Raw genomic sequence first — 14,935 nt, 5'->3', positions numbered from 1 at the left:
TCACCAGGCTACCTCAAAAGAAGTCCCCCCTCACATTGCTCCATCTATAAGGAACCATTCATGGATCAGTATTCTTCAGACTGTGTTTCCAATATATTGTTTTTTATGTTGAATAACCACTCTTCAATCAATCAAATATAATATTTGTTTGTCTTGTATATATGTCTTCAAATCTGGCCCAACTCAGCATCCCTATTCCTTAAAAAATTGAGATGGTACAAGGGGTTGATCCCTAGACCTAACTAATTATAGGGAAGCACTGTATTATTGAACTCTATTCCCTGTCCTCTGTTTTATTGTTATTACTTTTAGGAAGAGAACTTCACCTGTGGAAAGGTGAGGGAGATCAATACAGAAGGAAAGGGGGAAGAGTAACAAATAACACCAAGTTTGTTTGATAAAACCTCAAAAAATCAAAACTGGACACAATGCAAAGATCAACTTCTAAGAAATGGCGAACTAGCCTTTCTCGGGGATGAAACACTTAACTTGTTATCCAATACCAGGTAGTAAACCATGAGACCATCAATATAAAAACAAAAATCAATTCAGCAGGTTTTATCTACATATGTGTCCATATAGAGAGATAATGGTAGGTATAGATGCAATAATAATAATTTAAAAAATAAGGTTATGAATTTTGGAGTAAAGGGGGACATGAAAAAAATTGGTGGGGGGGACTTTAGAGGGACTGGATGAAGGAAAGGGAAGATGGAAAGTTCTGTGATCATATTTTAATGTGAACTAGATAAATAATAGTTTAAATCAAATTTTATTTTTTAATGTCAGTGAATCGATGTATATTATTTTAGGCTGAAAGAATCCCTCCCCAACACTTTGAACCTATCTTTTTCTTATTCTGCCCTATTCCTTTTCCATTTGTTTTTTCAAGACTGCTACACCTCTACTTTAGTAATGTGTGTGTGTGTGTGTGTGTGTCTGTGTGATGTTTTTATAAGTACACAAAATTTAGTAACCAAAAATGAGATAAAACATTCAACATTTGTCTCTCTGAGACTGGCTTAATTCACTCAATATTATTACCTTCAGTCACATCCATTTTTATTCAAACAACACACTCACACTTCTTTCTGACTTGGCTTCTGCTTACATTGTCTTTTTATCTTGAGGCGCAGTCTCTCTAAATCCCCCAAGCTGGTTTTGAATTCATTCTGTATCCCTGGATGACCTTAAGTTTGGAGTCCTCCTGCCTCAGTCTCCTGAGTAGCTCTTCCCCCCACCCCGGTTCAGCTTGGCCCTTCTGTGACTTCCTCGCTGGTTTAAGAAGCCTCAGTCTTCTACCACACTATGAACAGATTGCCCCTTCACTCACTCACCTCCTCTCTGCTGTGATTCTGTTTTGTCTTTCTTTCCTCCACTCCATCCAGTTTGGTGCACAAAGCAACATCTGTCTTTTTCTGTGGAATTTTGCTATCAAACTCACGTATTTGTTCAACAAAGAGTTTCATGGAGAACAGAAACAGGAATGTATGATTCTTGACCTACAGGTCAGTGAATTGCCCACATAGAAAGCAGCGCCTAGTATAAAGCTACGGCCAAGGTAGGCTTGAGGTTTCCATCTGTTTTTATTCCAACTCTCTCTAAATTATAATGCACTGTGAAATGAACTGCTTTAAAGCCTCAAGCTTTATGTGTTCCATAATGTATGTGTCAAATACAAATTCATACTTTAATATGTATATATACACCAACTTTCTGGTATGTTCAAAGGTCTGAATATATATGCAAACTTTATGCATTTGCTACCATTCCGTATGGATGAACTGTCTCCCTAAGTATGCCCTGTAGAGTTCCTAAGTACAAAAAAAAAAGCCACCTCTTTCCCCCAGAGAACTGAATCCATTTGACTCTACAATGCCTAACTACCTGCTCTTACAACTGGGAGCACCTGTGTCAACATGCCTTTTCCATCTCTCCCAAGATATTCGAGCCTGAGCGGGAGAATAAGCCTGCACTATTTGTTTCAGAAAATTCCTAAAGACGACTATGTGCAAGTCAACAGTCTCATAGCTAAGCAAACAGCTTGTTTCTTAAGACCATACAGACTCCCTCACCTGGGCAAATAGCTGGCTTAACAAGCAAAAGTTTATCACACTGTATTTTCACATTCTCCCCTTTCTCTACTCCTCCAATAGAAATCCATTTTCTTATACTACTTGTGTAGTCTGACTCAGTCTCTGTCTTGAAAATCCTACTACAAACTACTAGACACCATACACAAAGACATGACCAGTTCTTTCGTTATCTCCTGCCATAGACAATTTCTCATTTGATCTACTCCTATGACAAATTTCTTCCCTGATAGCTTCCCATAGGAAACGTTTTGATACTGGCTTTCTTGCTGTCTTTGTTTGTTTAATGTTGTCAGGTGTTGGTTGTTGTTTTTTATTACTTAATTGTTTTGTTGATTTATTTGTTGCCTCTAAGTTGGTTGGTTGGTTGGTTGGTTGGTTGGTTGGTTGGTTGGCTGTCACTTGGTTGGTTTGTTGAATTGTTGGTTGAATCTTGGTTGGTTGGTGGCAGTTGATGCTTGCTTGCTTGGGGACTGAACACAGGACCTTGCACATGCTAAGCAAGGGCTTTACCACTGAGCTCCCAGCTGAGGTTATAACTTAGTTTTTAACCTCTGACTAGACTCTCCCTTCATGAACAGCTGAGGAAGCCCATATAGCAATCACTTCTTTACTATATTTTTGTGTTCCTGGTCATTGGCCACCTACCAAAATGGCCCCATAGTCAGGGACCAAAACACTAACAAAAAGTACTAACAGTACTTTTTCCTAGGGTTAAAAAATCTCAGAATACAGAGAACCCACAAAATCTATCTGATTCTTTACCTTTGCCTATATTGTATATCAGAGTCCTAGCTTGCTGCTATCCTATCTGATAAACCTCTGTTTTACAGCTCCGATTATGGAAAACTGTTTGAAAATAATAATCTTGGAAGATAGCTCACTCCATATAGTGCTTGTCATGGGAAAGGATCAGAGTTCCATGTTCAATATCTATACAAAATGCAAGGCACAGTGGTACATATTGATTCCCAGCATCAGGAGGCAGAAACAAGTAGATCCCTAGGGATCCTTGATCTAACTAATAAGCCCTATGTCTCAATGACAGACTTTGTCTCAAAAACAACATGGACACTGTGAAGTGACCCCCAAACTCTCCTCTGCCCTCCACAGCCACATGTACACATGTGAACATGCACCTTCATACACAAACATGCACATAGAGTATGCACATTCATACACACAAACTCACTGAAGTGTCCTGCTATTATAAAACACCCACAATCAAAGATCTGTCAAAGAGGTGCCCTCCCTGTCTGCAATGATAAAGTTAGCTATGCTCATCAACATGTTATTGTAAGGCTTTATCTAAGATTTAAGGCCAGCAAATCTTCCCTCCCTATTGTATTGCTCAGTATGGGAAAATGATAGGCATTGGATTTGTACATCTTATCTTGGTCCTTGTCCTGAGAGATCCAACTCTTTCTTCTGTAAAAGAGACAAATCATCCTGGAATTTCTAAGCTCTCCTTATTTAACACAGGGGTAGATTATTCATTGCAGACCTAGTCCTAACAAAAAACAATAAGACATTTTGAAAATATATTTGAGGTACTACTGGGTAGTTCTCAAATTAAGAAGCTTAAGACAACATGAGAACACCAAGAACACATCCATCCCCTGACTGGACATGGAAGGCAGTGGGAGATGCTATGCCTAGCACTTTGGACAAAGCTGGTTTTATGATGTGATTTCCCACATGCACTGTGGATCTAGTCATCCCTTGTTTCTTGAAACCAGGCTCATCAGAACTGATTGGGAAATGAAAGAAATGACTCTCAGGCGAGAGCTGTGGCTTCTTATTTGTCCGAGTGGGCTTCATTCTCTCTTGTGAACATTCACGACCCTTTTCTTTGATGATGCAGCTGCCCTACCTCAGCACCACGACTGAAGCTTCACAGTCTAGCCATATGTAAGTATTACCATCAACCAGTTAACAGATGGGGTACACAAGGTGAACTCGAGGTCCTAAGAGCAACCAAAGGTGTACCGAAGCTTTTCTTTTATCTGCACCTCGTGCTGCACTCAGAATAATATTTAAAGACAATCTTGAAGCTCATACTGTCTCCAGAATGAAGCAAGCATCACATCATGTGATCAGGATCACTCCTTCTCACATTATGTGATCAGGATTGCCCCAGGTGCTGTAAAAGGGAGCAAGCGCGCTGCTTTTTGTCCTGGCTGGCTCCAAGCCACCCAGCTAGCTTTACCCAAAATAATTACATGGAACTGTATTCATTTAAACACTGCCTGGCCCATTATATCTAGCCTCTTTTTGGCTAACTCTCACATCTTGCTTTAACCCATATCTAGTAATCTGTATCACCACTTGACTGTGGCTTACCAGAATGAGTCTAACCAGCATCCATCTAGGAGAGGAGAGCCTTGGAATCTGCCTCACTGCCTTCTGCCCAGCATTCTGTTCTGTGTACTCCACCCACCTAATTTTCTGCCCTATCAAAAGGCCAAGGTAGTTTCTTTATTTAACCAATGAAATCAAAGCAGAAAACCCTCCTACATCACCCAGGAATTCAGGAAGCCCAGCTTCCTAGCAGTCATTTGCCAAGTTTAACTCAGGCTTCTTCCTAGAGTTGGTTACCTTCCTTGAGTTGGCTGTCTTCCTTGAGTTGGTTTTCTTCAACCCTTTGTTATCCTTTCCCATCTTATCATTCTCTCATACATCACATCCCAAACATAGTTTCTTCTCCCTCCTCAGCACCTCACCCTCCACTATATCCATTCCTTTATTTCTCTTCAGAAAAAAGCAAGCCTAAAGAAGGAAACACGTTTCTGTTTCCAGAGACTTACTCTGAATCCTTGATTTCCATCTTTGCTTTGCTTTCCTTGTATCCCTAATGGGAAGTGATAACAAAACATTCATTGAAAGATATGTTTATACAGATGAGGTCACATTTCCAAAGCACAGTATATATTTTAGATACAATATTTATTTTTATGTGCATGAAGATTGCATGAATCTCTGTACATGAACTCTGTATACAATGCCCATGGGGGCTGAAAGAGAGCAACAGATCCTGGAGTCTGCTAACAGAGGAGCAGTCCCCTTAACTGCTGAGGAATCTCTCCAGACCTATGAGGTGTAGCATATTTTTGAGTCAGACATGTTGTTTGATAGAAGTAGAAGCAATTAAGAACCAAAAGGACACAAACAGAACATAAATGCCTTTGGTTGGTTGCTTTAAAGGCACTAACCGTCTGAAGCTCACCTTCATCCACTATCATAATATAGGAAGTACGTTGAATCGAAGGCTCCATCAGTAATTGAAATTCACCCATGTGTGATGCTAATGTTTTCAGGATATTCCGGAATACTTGTCCAAACATTGAAGATGTCCCCATTAAAATGTGACTAATACTTACAAAGGAATGAGGTCATTTTTCAACGCTGAAAGAGTTCAATCAAAGGGGCATATTTCCACACTTGGGGAACAATAGACAGGAAAATGTAACTCACTACAACAGGCTGACATCTTCATAGAAAGGAGACCATTTTCCATAACTTCACATGAAAAGATAGCGTCTCATTTGAAAGTAGCATTGTCGGTTTAAAGTGACCTCTGTCTTCTTTATCGTTGAAACAGAATCCTGTTCCCTTTCTAGAGGCTGGGAACCCTTAAATAAGGACTTCCAGGACTGTTGAGACCACAGTGAGCTCCCCTTTTTCTAAGCAGAGTTTCCCTCCCTGTATCAATTATTTTGTCGTCATCTGCACTTGAGGGCATCTATCTGTATTTTCACTATATTTTTAAGCTATTTATTCTCCTCTCATCTCTCAACATGAATTAATGGTTAGCCTTGAGTATAAGTTCCATGCACAGGCAAAACAATAAATATAAATTTAATAATATAAACAAAAGTAGATTTATTGTGTGAGTGGGGACGGATTCACGTGCTATGACATATATGTAGAAGTCATGAGACAACTGGTGCAAGTCAGTGCTCTCCGTTCACCATGTAGTTCCCGGGTATCCAAGTCAAGTCATCAACCTTGGCAGCACGTAGCTTCAGCCACCCAGTCAACTCAATAGCCCAAAAGACAAAGCCAAACAGATTAGTGATTTTCTTGCATATACCTATATTTTGATTATCACAGACACTGAAGAAAGCTGTGGTCTTCTCTTTTCCCTCTAACCACTCTTACAGTCTGGAGTCTAACCTATGGCCATTCTGGAGAAGCCCATGCAGACCTGGGACATATGCCCTCTCTGCTGCTTCACCAAGACCTTTGCAATGGGGCTCTGATTCTAGGATGGTATAAGGTTGTTGGTAGGCATAAAACATGGCTTAAATATCACCAAATATTTTTCTAGGCAATGATGCTGAAAACATGATGGGTCAAAATAAATGTGGAGTGGGAGAAATGGTTCAGTGGTTAAGAGCACTGGCTGCTTCCAGAGGACCCAGATTCAGTTCACAGCATCCACAGTGCAGCTCACATCATCTGAAACTCCAGTTCCTGAGGATCCAATGCCCTGTGTTGGACTCTGAGGATCACAGGCCCAAATACAGTACACAGGCTTGTATATAAGGCACTCAGATATACAAATAAAATAAATATTTTGTTTTAATTGAACAAAACAGAATGTATATGTTTCTTATATTCTTTTAATAGCTTTCTACCTATCTGTCAATTATAGAGACAAGCAATTATTGGCATGGTACAAGTCCTTGTGGATGGGGCTAGAAACATTAAAAACTTACAATTTTACATAGATGCTTAAAACATTTGTGCAAGAGTAGAATACTGTTATAATAACCAGGTGATAGATAATAGGTTTTCATCATTAAAGTTTATCTTCAATTTTTTTTTGCTTTATAGTTTATTAATAACCAAATGGACCTTCTTTGCTTGTGGAATGACATATCTATATGATTTATTTGTGTTGAAGGTCAAAGACTTTATTTGACGTTGAAGACAAATGAGCACAAATTCTTACTAACCACTGATTTGTTTATTGATTACTTTTGAGCACTGTAGATAGTTTTAAGTACATATTGAATATATATTATATTAATTGATTTTGCATTTCTATTATCATTTTACCTAGAAGAAATATTAGGAAGGAAAAGGTTTATTTTTGACTCACTACTCAGAGGGTTTTGTCTATCATGGAAGTCTGGGGAGCAGCTCATGATGGTAGGAACATGTCTGGCCTGTTCATATCCATACAAATGAAGAAACAGAGAACTGAGTAAGGATCATGGCCTAGTACAGACTTCAAAAATACTACCCTTTGTGACCCATCTCAGCCAGTCAGGTCTCACCCCTAAAGACTCCATAGCCTCCCAAGATGTCACTGCCAGTTAAGCAAGACATATTCAAAGCAAGAGCCCATGGGAGACATTTTAGGTTCAAATCATAAAATTATATCTTATAGTAACTTTTTCACTAAATTATTTTCCTTATGAAAAAATCAAATTTACAGCATTCCAATGTTCACTTTACCTTCCAAAATTAGAAATTTAAGTCTTAAAGTTAATCCTAAACATCTCTTATTCTGAATACTTGTATTTTCCTGACTCATCTGAAAAGCTTTCTCTTGGCAATGCACTTGCTGGCAACTTTCCTTTGGAGCTATCTTCCATGTTAAAATTTCTTCAGAAGTTCCCAAATTAAAATACCTCAATTCGAATTCATTTCCTAGGATGGTCAGCAGGACATACCAGTGTATCATCACCTCTTTCCCACCCCTAACAAAAGGCGGTACAAACAGGATGTCTTGCTTCACTGGTAAGCTAGAATGCATTCAGAAGTCCATAGCCTGACTTAACACTGGAAACGAGCCTCCGTTTAATTTTTAAGCACTCCTACTCCTTTTCATGAGTATTTTTTAATACATTTACAAACCCATTTTGAAGTTGAGGATCTTATAATGAACACCATCCTCAGATTTCAACTCAGATTCTTCTGCTATAGCTAGAGGTCACTTTAGGAGCCTGGCCATCTTGCCAGAGGGCAGAGCATGGACGTCAGATGCTCCAACTGAAGAACTTGCTGAGTTCTCTTGTGTTGAAGAAAAATGTGTCCTCATTACCATCAGATCCTGTTGAATTTGAATAGGACTTAGTTCGGCTGCTCTCAGTTTCACTTGAGGTAGCCTTACTCTGTTACTTAAGTCCTTTCTCTGTTCTCCATGCTATAGCCTGGAAAACGACTCCCCAAATTGGAGAATGCCAAATGCATCAAAACTTGGCTCCCTCCCAGGTGGAAAAATTGTTAGAGTCAGAGGACCAGGGCAAACTGTCTGCTGTAACATGTCTCCTACATATAACAAGGAAGCTGTACCCTCTAAAAATTCAACTGGACCTATACACCAACTGACAGGCCAATGTGAATGGAGGAATCAATTCTAGCAAAGCTTTACCTCTAGATGAAGAGCTACTGGTAGTTGATGGTTGCTAGAAGAGGGAAAATCAGTATTCTCCAGGAATGAACCCCTGATAGATTAGCCGGACCCCAAAGGTTATCATTAAACACATATGAGCAACACCCATTGAACTCAACAAGTTGTATTTATATGTATATATCACAATAAGAATTGACAAATAAGAGACCATAAATTTGAGGACTTGGGAAGGGATACAGAAGAGGGGAGAATAATACAAATACAGTACTCCTATATAAAAATTTCAAAAAAATACCTTTATAAAAAGTCTGAAAGAATGTGAGGTCTCTCCCGTGTGTGTGTGTGTGTGTGTGTGTGTGTGTGTGTGTGTGTGTGTGTGTGTGTCTGTCTGTCTGTATGCATTTTTGAGTGCATGTGTGTTCAAACGCAGTCTCTACAATTCAAAATTCATTCATCTACACTCATATCCAGCAAGATCCATTAGTTCACCCCAATGCTTGTGTAAGTTGCTTGTGTAAAATGCCAAACATCAGAGTTACTTAAACCTGCCTCCATCCTGGTGAATTCACAGTGCCTTCCTCTTCAGTTCTCAGAAGGTGTTTATGATGTTGCATGATTTCTTCCGGTCTTTCTAGGCTACACTGGTCCAACTATACTGCAAAATGGAATTGGCCGGTCAGGAAAGCCCCCATGTCAATGCTAAACACACTAAGCTTCCTTACCAGACATCATCTTTCTGGGGAAGTTATTCTAAGAGTGAGTAAAGATGAGCCCAAGATTGCAGGAATGGGTTGGACAATTGAGGAGGGACTGAGACTGTTCCAGGGCCAATGAACAGTGAGTGCGATCAGTGCATAGTAATGACCAGAAGCTCGAGTGCTCTGATGGTCAATGAGTGGGGTGTATCGTCAGTGGATAACATAGTCATTTTAGACAACATTTCACCAAGAATCCCTCCAATCTACTTGATTTGTCAAGGTAATAGACAAAATGTGAGAAAATAAACAAATCGCTTGTGTATGAACTTTTTTTCTAAGCTTCTTATTTTGTGATAATTTTTGCCTTTTCTCTGTATTAATTGTGTCACATAGAACAAATATATGTATAATAGAAATAATATCAACTAGCTCTTCAGGCTTGTGCAGATCTTTCAAGTTATCATCCTGGTGAACAGATGTCTTCATGATTTTCTCATAACCAGTACCATAGCTTGCATAGTCAGCAAAAGCACTGGGCCATTGCCCTTCCCTGACAAGGGAACTACTTGCTTAGTGAGTAAATGGCTGGCCCTGAATGGGGAGCTTGGTAGCCATTTGTCTTTTGACAGCAAGTGGAATGGCATCCAAAGTTCTCTAAGTGAAAACACTTATAAATCAGAATTAAGTTCCAGACTAATTCTCGAGCAACACCATATAAGAAAGGCCAACACTCCATTAGGTGAGAAAAAAAAAGTATGCAATTCTCCAATACCTGGAAAGCCGTTTAAACTTCTCCACAATAAGTTGCCTGTGGGATTATTCCATTTTACCTTGATCTCAGATGACAACGTTTGCCTTTTCTAAACATTAATTACTGCTGGAGTTTCCTCTTCTCTGTGACAGCAAATAGCTCATTAAACGATCAATTCCAGCACCCTGCCACTTATCTCATTGGAGGCATTTAAAACAATTAGCTCATCTATTTGTTCCCTTTAAAGAATACCACACATGGCTCCCTGTGTCTGTTTGGAGGAATTAGAATGAAAAGTGCCAACTGTGGGAAATAAAGAGCAGCATAGCACATAATGGGGCAAATTTCACAGCCAACAAAGGCTCGACCTGAGGGAAACCTTGGATGACTCCAATATTCTCCCCAAAATCTCCCTCCCAGGTGCAGGACACAAGAAAACCAAAAAGAAAAGGGCTAGAAAAGACACATTTTCCCTAATACGGTACAGCCGGTTCTCTTGTTCAGCATTTAAAGCTATAATTCCATTCAGTATCATCTTGGAAGGATAATGAGCCATGAAAATGGGCATTGAGAAAAACAAAAAGAACTTTTATAATTGAAAAGGAACATGAAGGCTAAGTACCATTGAGTTCTGGAATCTTCTCCATCCCATTGGTCTGTTGAAATGGTTCTGAGATAATCCAACCATTCTGAATAAAGAAACTTCTGCTGACAAGGGCAAACATTTTGGGTATTCACTGAGATAGTTTTAAATCTTTTGTTTTTATTTATTTTTATCTTTGATAATTGTTCTTTTCTGTACACTGAGCTGCACACAAAGCATGTCATTTCATGGAATACAGATGTAGGAAGAAACTTCCACTTTAAATTTGGCTTTGTTTGACCAGCCTTTAATTGCTAAGGGACCTATATAGATTGCCTTGCCTGAAAAACCTCACATTTTCTTGGTTTCATTGATGTCAAAGTTAAAAGCTTCTATTTCTCCTTCCAGGTCAGTCCATCATCTGCAAATACCTCTAAAGGGGACATGGGCACACCACAATTCATTTTTTAAGTTATAGAGAAGATTACTCTGGGGAAAAAAGATGATTACAAACTTTGAAAGGGTTTTCCAAGGAGCAAGAAAGATGTATTGTGAAGAGTCTGAGAACCAAATAAAGGCCAGGCTTCCTGGTAGAATGTCTCCACAACATGATGGAGTACATTCTGGAGAGACCTCTCCGTATTACATTATTTCTTCCCTAAAGCCAGGACCATCACCTTTTGGAATCCTGGATGATTTTAGAATTCAAATAATCCTAAAAAACTAAAGTATACTGAGCAATCTGCAGCATAATATCCAAACTATTTGTTAATTGTTCCAAATGGAGTCACTGACACCAAGGGGAGGGGCAAAAACAAACAACAGAAAACAACAACAAAAGTTTCTAAACTCCAGAGGGCAAAGAGTATGTGAAGGTAAATCATATCATCTTCTTGACTTAAGTTTCTACAAGGACAAGAATGCTTTTAAGGCAGGTTTTCATGTAATCAAGGCTGACTTCAAACTCATTGCCCAGCTGAAAATGGCATTGCATATCTAAATCTTCATTCTTCCACCTCTGAGTGCTGGGATTAGAGTCATGTACTACACGTCCAGTTTATATAATTCTGGTGATGGAACTCAAACTGAGCATGCTGGACATGCACTCTACAAACTGAGCTATAGCTCCAATCTTGAAGGGTTTTTTGTTTGTTTTTTGTTTTGTTTGGTTTGGTTTGGTTTTTTAAGACGAGGTTTCTCTGTAGTTTTGGAAGATTTTTATAACCTTTAAAAGCAGAAATATGACTTGTCTCCAGGTTTTCCTTTGTATTAGTCTTTATACTAGAGCATAAACTAAAAATGGGAGCTTCTTATATTGATTATTAATGTCTTGGCTGTGGCAATAAGGCAGGAAGAGATGAACTGAACAAATACATCAGTGTCAAACTGCACTTGAATGTCCTTCAGTGTCTGTCTATTTGACACAGAAAAGTCATTGAGCCCTCCTAATGTTTGACTGTTTAACCTTAAGTTATTAGGTCTGATGACAGTATATAAGGAGCTGAGAAAGCACAAAGTTTTGAGGCGATGTTACTAAGTGAACACAGCGCTGAGTTCCCTGAAGGAAGGTGATCTGGGAAATGCATTCCTCCTTCCAATACTTGAAAACAGAACACTGTTCTATACCATCTTCCCTACCAGCCACAATTACTAATCTCAGTCTCTGACTAAGAGTTATGCTGAAGCAGGTAGTATCCAGGCAAAGGCTTTAAACTGCTCAGTAGATTCCTGAGGAGATTCATGGTGCCTAGAGCTTTAGCTTAAAGCTATCAGTTCTCAGTTAGATGAGAAATTGGGAGATGTGTTTTGGAAATATTTCAGGTGAATAAAGTCATAGGAGGTATGGGTGTGTTCCTCTATTAAATCAGAATCTTCTTCATAAGCATTTGAGTTGTCTATTCTATATTTGTGTTTCTATTTCAGTGTTTAATGATTAACCATTTTAATGCTTTTCATTATAGATTCTAAATAATAACTCTTGGTTTTAAGTTTCTACTTTTAAAAAATAAGAATAAACATTCCTTTACTTAGGATTTGGGTTTGTTTTCATGTTATGTGGCCCTGTGTGTGTGCACGCGATTTTGGAAGACAGATGTCCAGGTTCCCACATTATCTTGTGAAAATGCTACCCACAAGTGGATTTTGGAAGTCAGGGGTCTCTACAGTAAATTGGAACTCACCAAATAGTTTAGACTGGCTGGGGCAAGCAAGGCTCAAAGATTGTCCTTTCTCTGCCTTCCCAGATGAGGAATATAAGCATGTACTCCTGAGCCTTTTTAATACTCAATTTATCATTTCCTTTATATAGGAAGAAGAGAGTATGAGTATATGTTGCCAGTGGAGATGCCTGAAGAAGGCTTCAATTTATGTGCATCTAGAGCAGGCAGTTGTAAGCTATTAAAAACGTGGATGCTGGGGACCACTCAGACCACCCTCTGCAAGCATAGCAAGCTTCTTATCCAGAGTCACCACTCCAGCCCCACCAACTTTCTGATAGTGGACTCTGGACCAAATTCAAGCCTTCATGCTTGTAATCCAAACAGTTTATTTGACTATCACCCAAGATTAAGGCTAATTTTTAAATTAAGAGTATACTCACCACACACACCCCCCGCCCACACACACACACACTAAAGGCTCAGGAAACATCACTAAAGAGGAAGTGGAAAGAATATGAAAAGCTAAAAATAGGAGAAATGTTACCAATATGTTATTAACTAGCCTTATGACCTTAACAATTACTTATTCTCTGTAAGATAGTATCCTTTCATCATTTTTGTAATAATAAGAACTTTATTCATTTATTGAGTCATATGTAATTATGAATGGAAAAAGTAGTTTGTGATGAAAATTTGAGGTATATTAATTTAAAACTAATTTAATTTAAAAATTAACTTGGTTATAAATACATAGAAAGGAAATTTTGGGGTAAAAATTCCTATGAATTTTCTTTTATTGAAAATACATTTTATCATACACATATATTCTGATTGCAGTTTCCCCTCCCCTACTCCTCCTAGGCTACCTGCCACCTCCCTCCAATCCATATCTCTTCTGTCCTCTCAATTAGAAAACAAACATCTAAAAAAACATAAAGTAAAATAAGTAAAGCAAAAATGGAAATTTTGACGAAACAACCAAAAAAAAGAAAAAGAATAAAGAATCACAGGAAGAGCACAGAAATGAATGTAAATACGAAACCCACACATTTGCACCCTTAGGAATCCCAAAAAAAAATCACCAACTGGATTATTTTATTTTAGTTTTATCATTTCTTATGTTTATTTACATCCTAAGGATAGTCTTAATGAATCAGGAAAAATAAATAAATACTCAAATAAATGACTGTACATAGGAGTTTACATTTGAAGGGAAAGTGTTCAATTATGGAACATGAAAATATCTGAATTATCTCCTGGTAAAAAAAATTATGGTAAATTAATTCATTAAAATACATGATATTAAAATGATAATCTTTTGATTTCATTGCTTAGTAGTTTTCAAGAAAAGAATTTTTTAAACAAGCACTTTAAGTTAGTTTAAATGTTAAAATGGTTAGCCAGGGAAACCATTTTTATATCGTTAACATTATTGGGTATAGAAATCTTAGATTGTACTGTTAAGGTATATAGATGCTTGATAGAAACAATAATTGTTGAAAATTAGCCTCTTATCATTTTTAACTTTTTATTGTCTCTTTATGGATGGAACATCAAGCATCTTGATCCTTTCACCTCCCTGTCCCTTTGTATCTGCCCTCTGCCCTAGCAACTTCCACCTGAAAATGACTTAAACTTTAAAAAAAAACAAAAACAAACAAAGAGACAAACAAAAAAATCTCATAGTGGAGCTGAAGTGTGACACGGTGAGTCACTTAAGTGGGAGATCTGACCTAGCCGGCTGTAGCATAAGTGTCATCATCTTTAAAATAGCATTTAAAATAGTTCTTTATTCTTGAACATATCATATACTCATACAATTAAATATACTTGCCACATTTTCTCCCTTTAGTTCTTTTCTTATTCCCCTCAATAAGCCCATCCTAACTTTATGTCTTTATACGTACGTAACCTTTTCAGTCTAGTTAGGGCTGCACATGGGTAAGTGACCGGTTAAGGCCATAAAACTAGGCAATAATAGATTGGACAAGAATCCAGCCTTTCTGACCATACAGTCTGCACCCACTCTCTAACAAGAACAGGATAGACAGCCTTTATTTTTTTCTTTCTATGGTGAACATATACTTCAGCCATCTCTAGAGATTTGAACCATCAGCTTATGAAAAGACTATTTCCCAAATTGAAACTTTCCGTTCCTGCTGATATTTCATTTTAAACTGTGACAACAAACACCTTTACAATCTTTTGTTCTTTCTACGCATAATTCAGATGGATGACTCAGGACTAGCTTCTGACCTCTAGACAGATATCATACTTTTTTTTT

This window comes from Arvicola amphibius, chromosome 2 (assembly GCF_903992535.2).
Source record: "Arvicola amphibius chromosome 2, mArvAmp1.2, whole genome shotgun sequence".
Lineage (NCBI taxonomy): Eukaryota > Metazoa > Chordata > Mammalia > Rodentia > Cricetidae > Arvicola > Arvicola amphibius.
Note: the sequence above shows the minus strand (reverse complement) of the source record.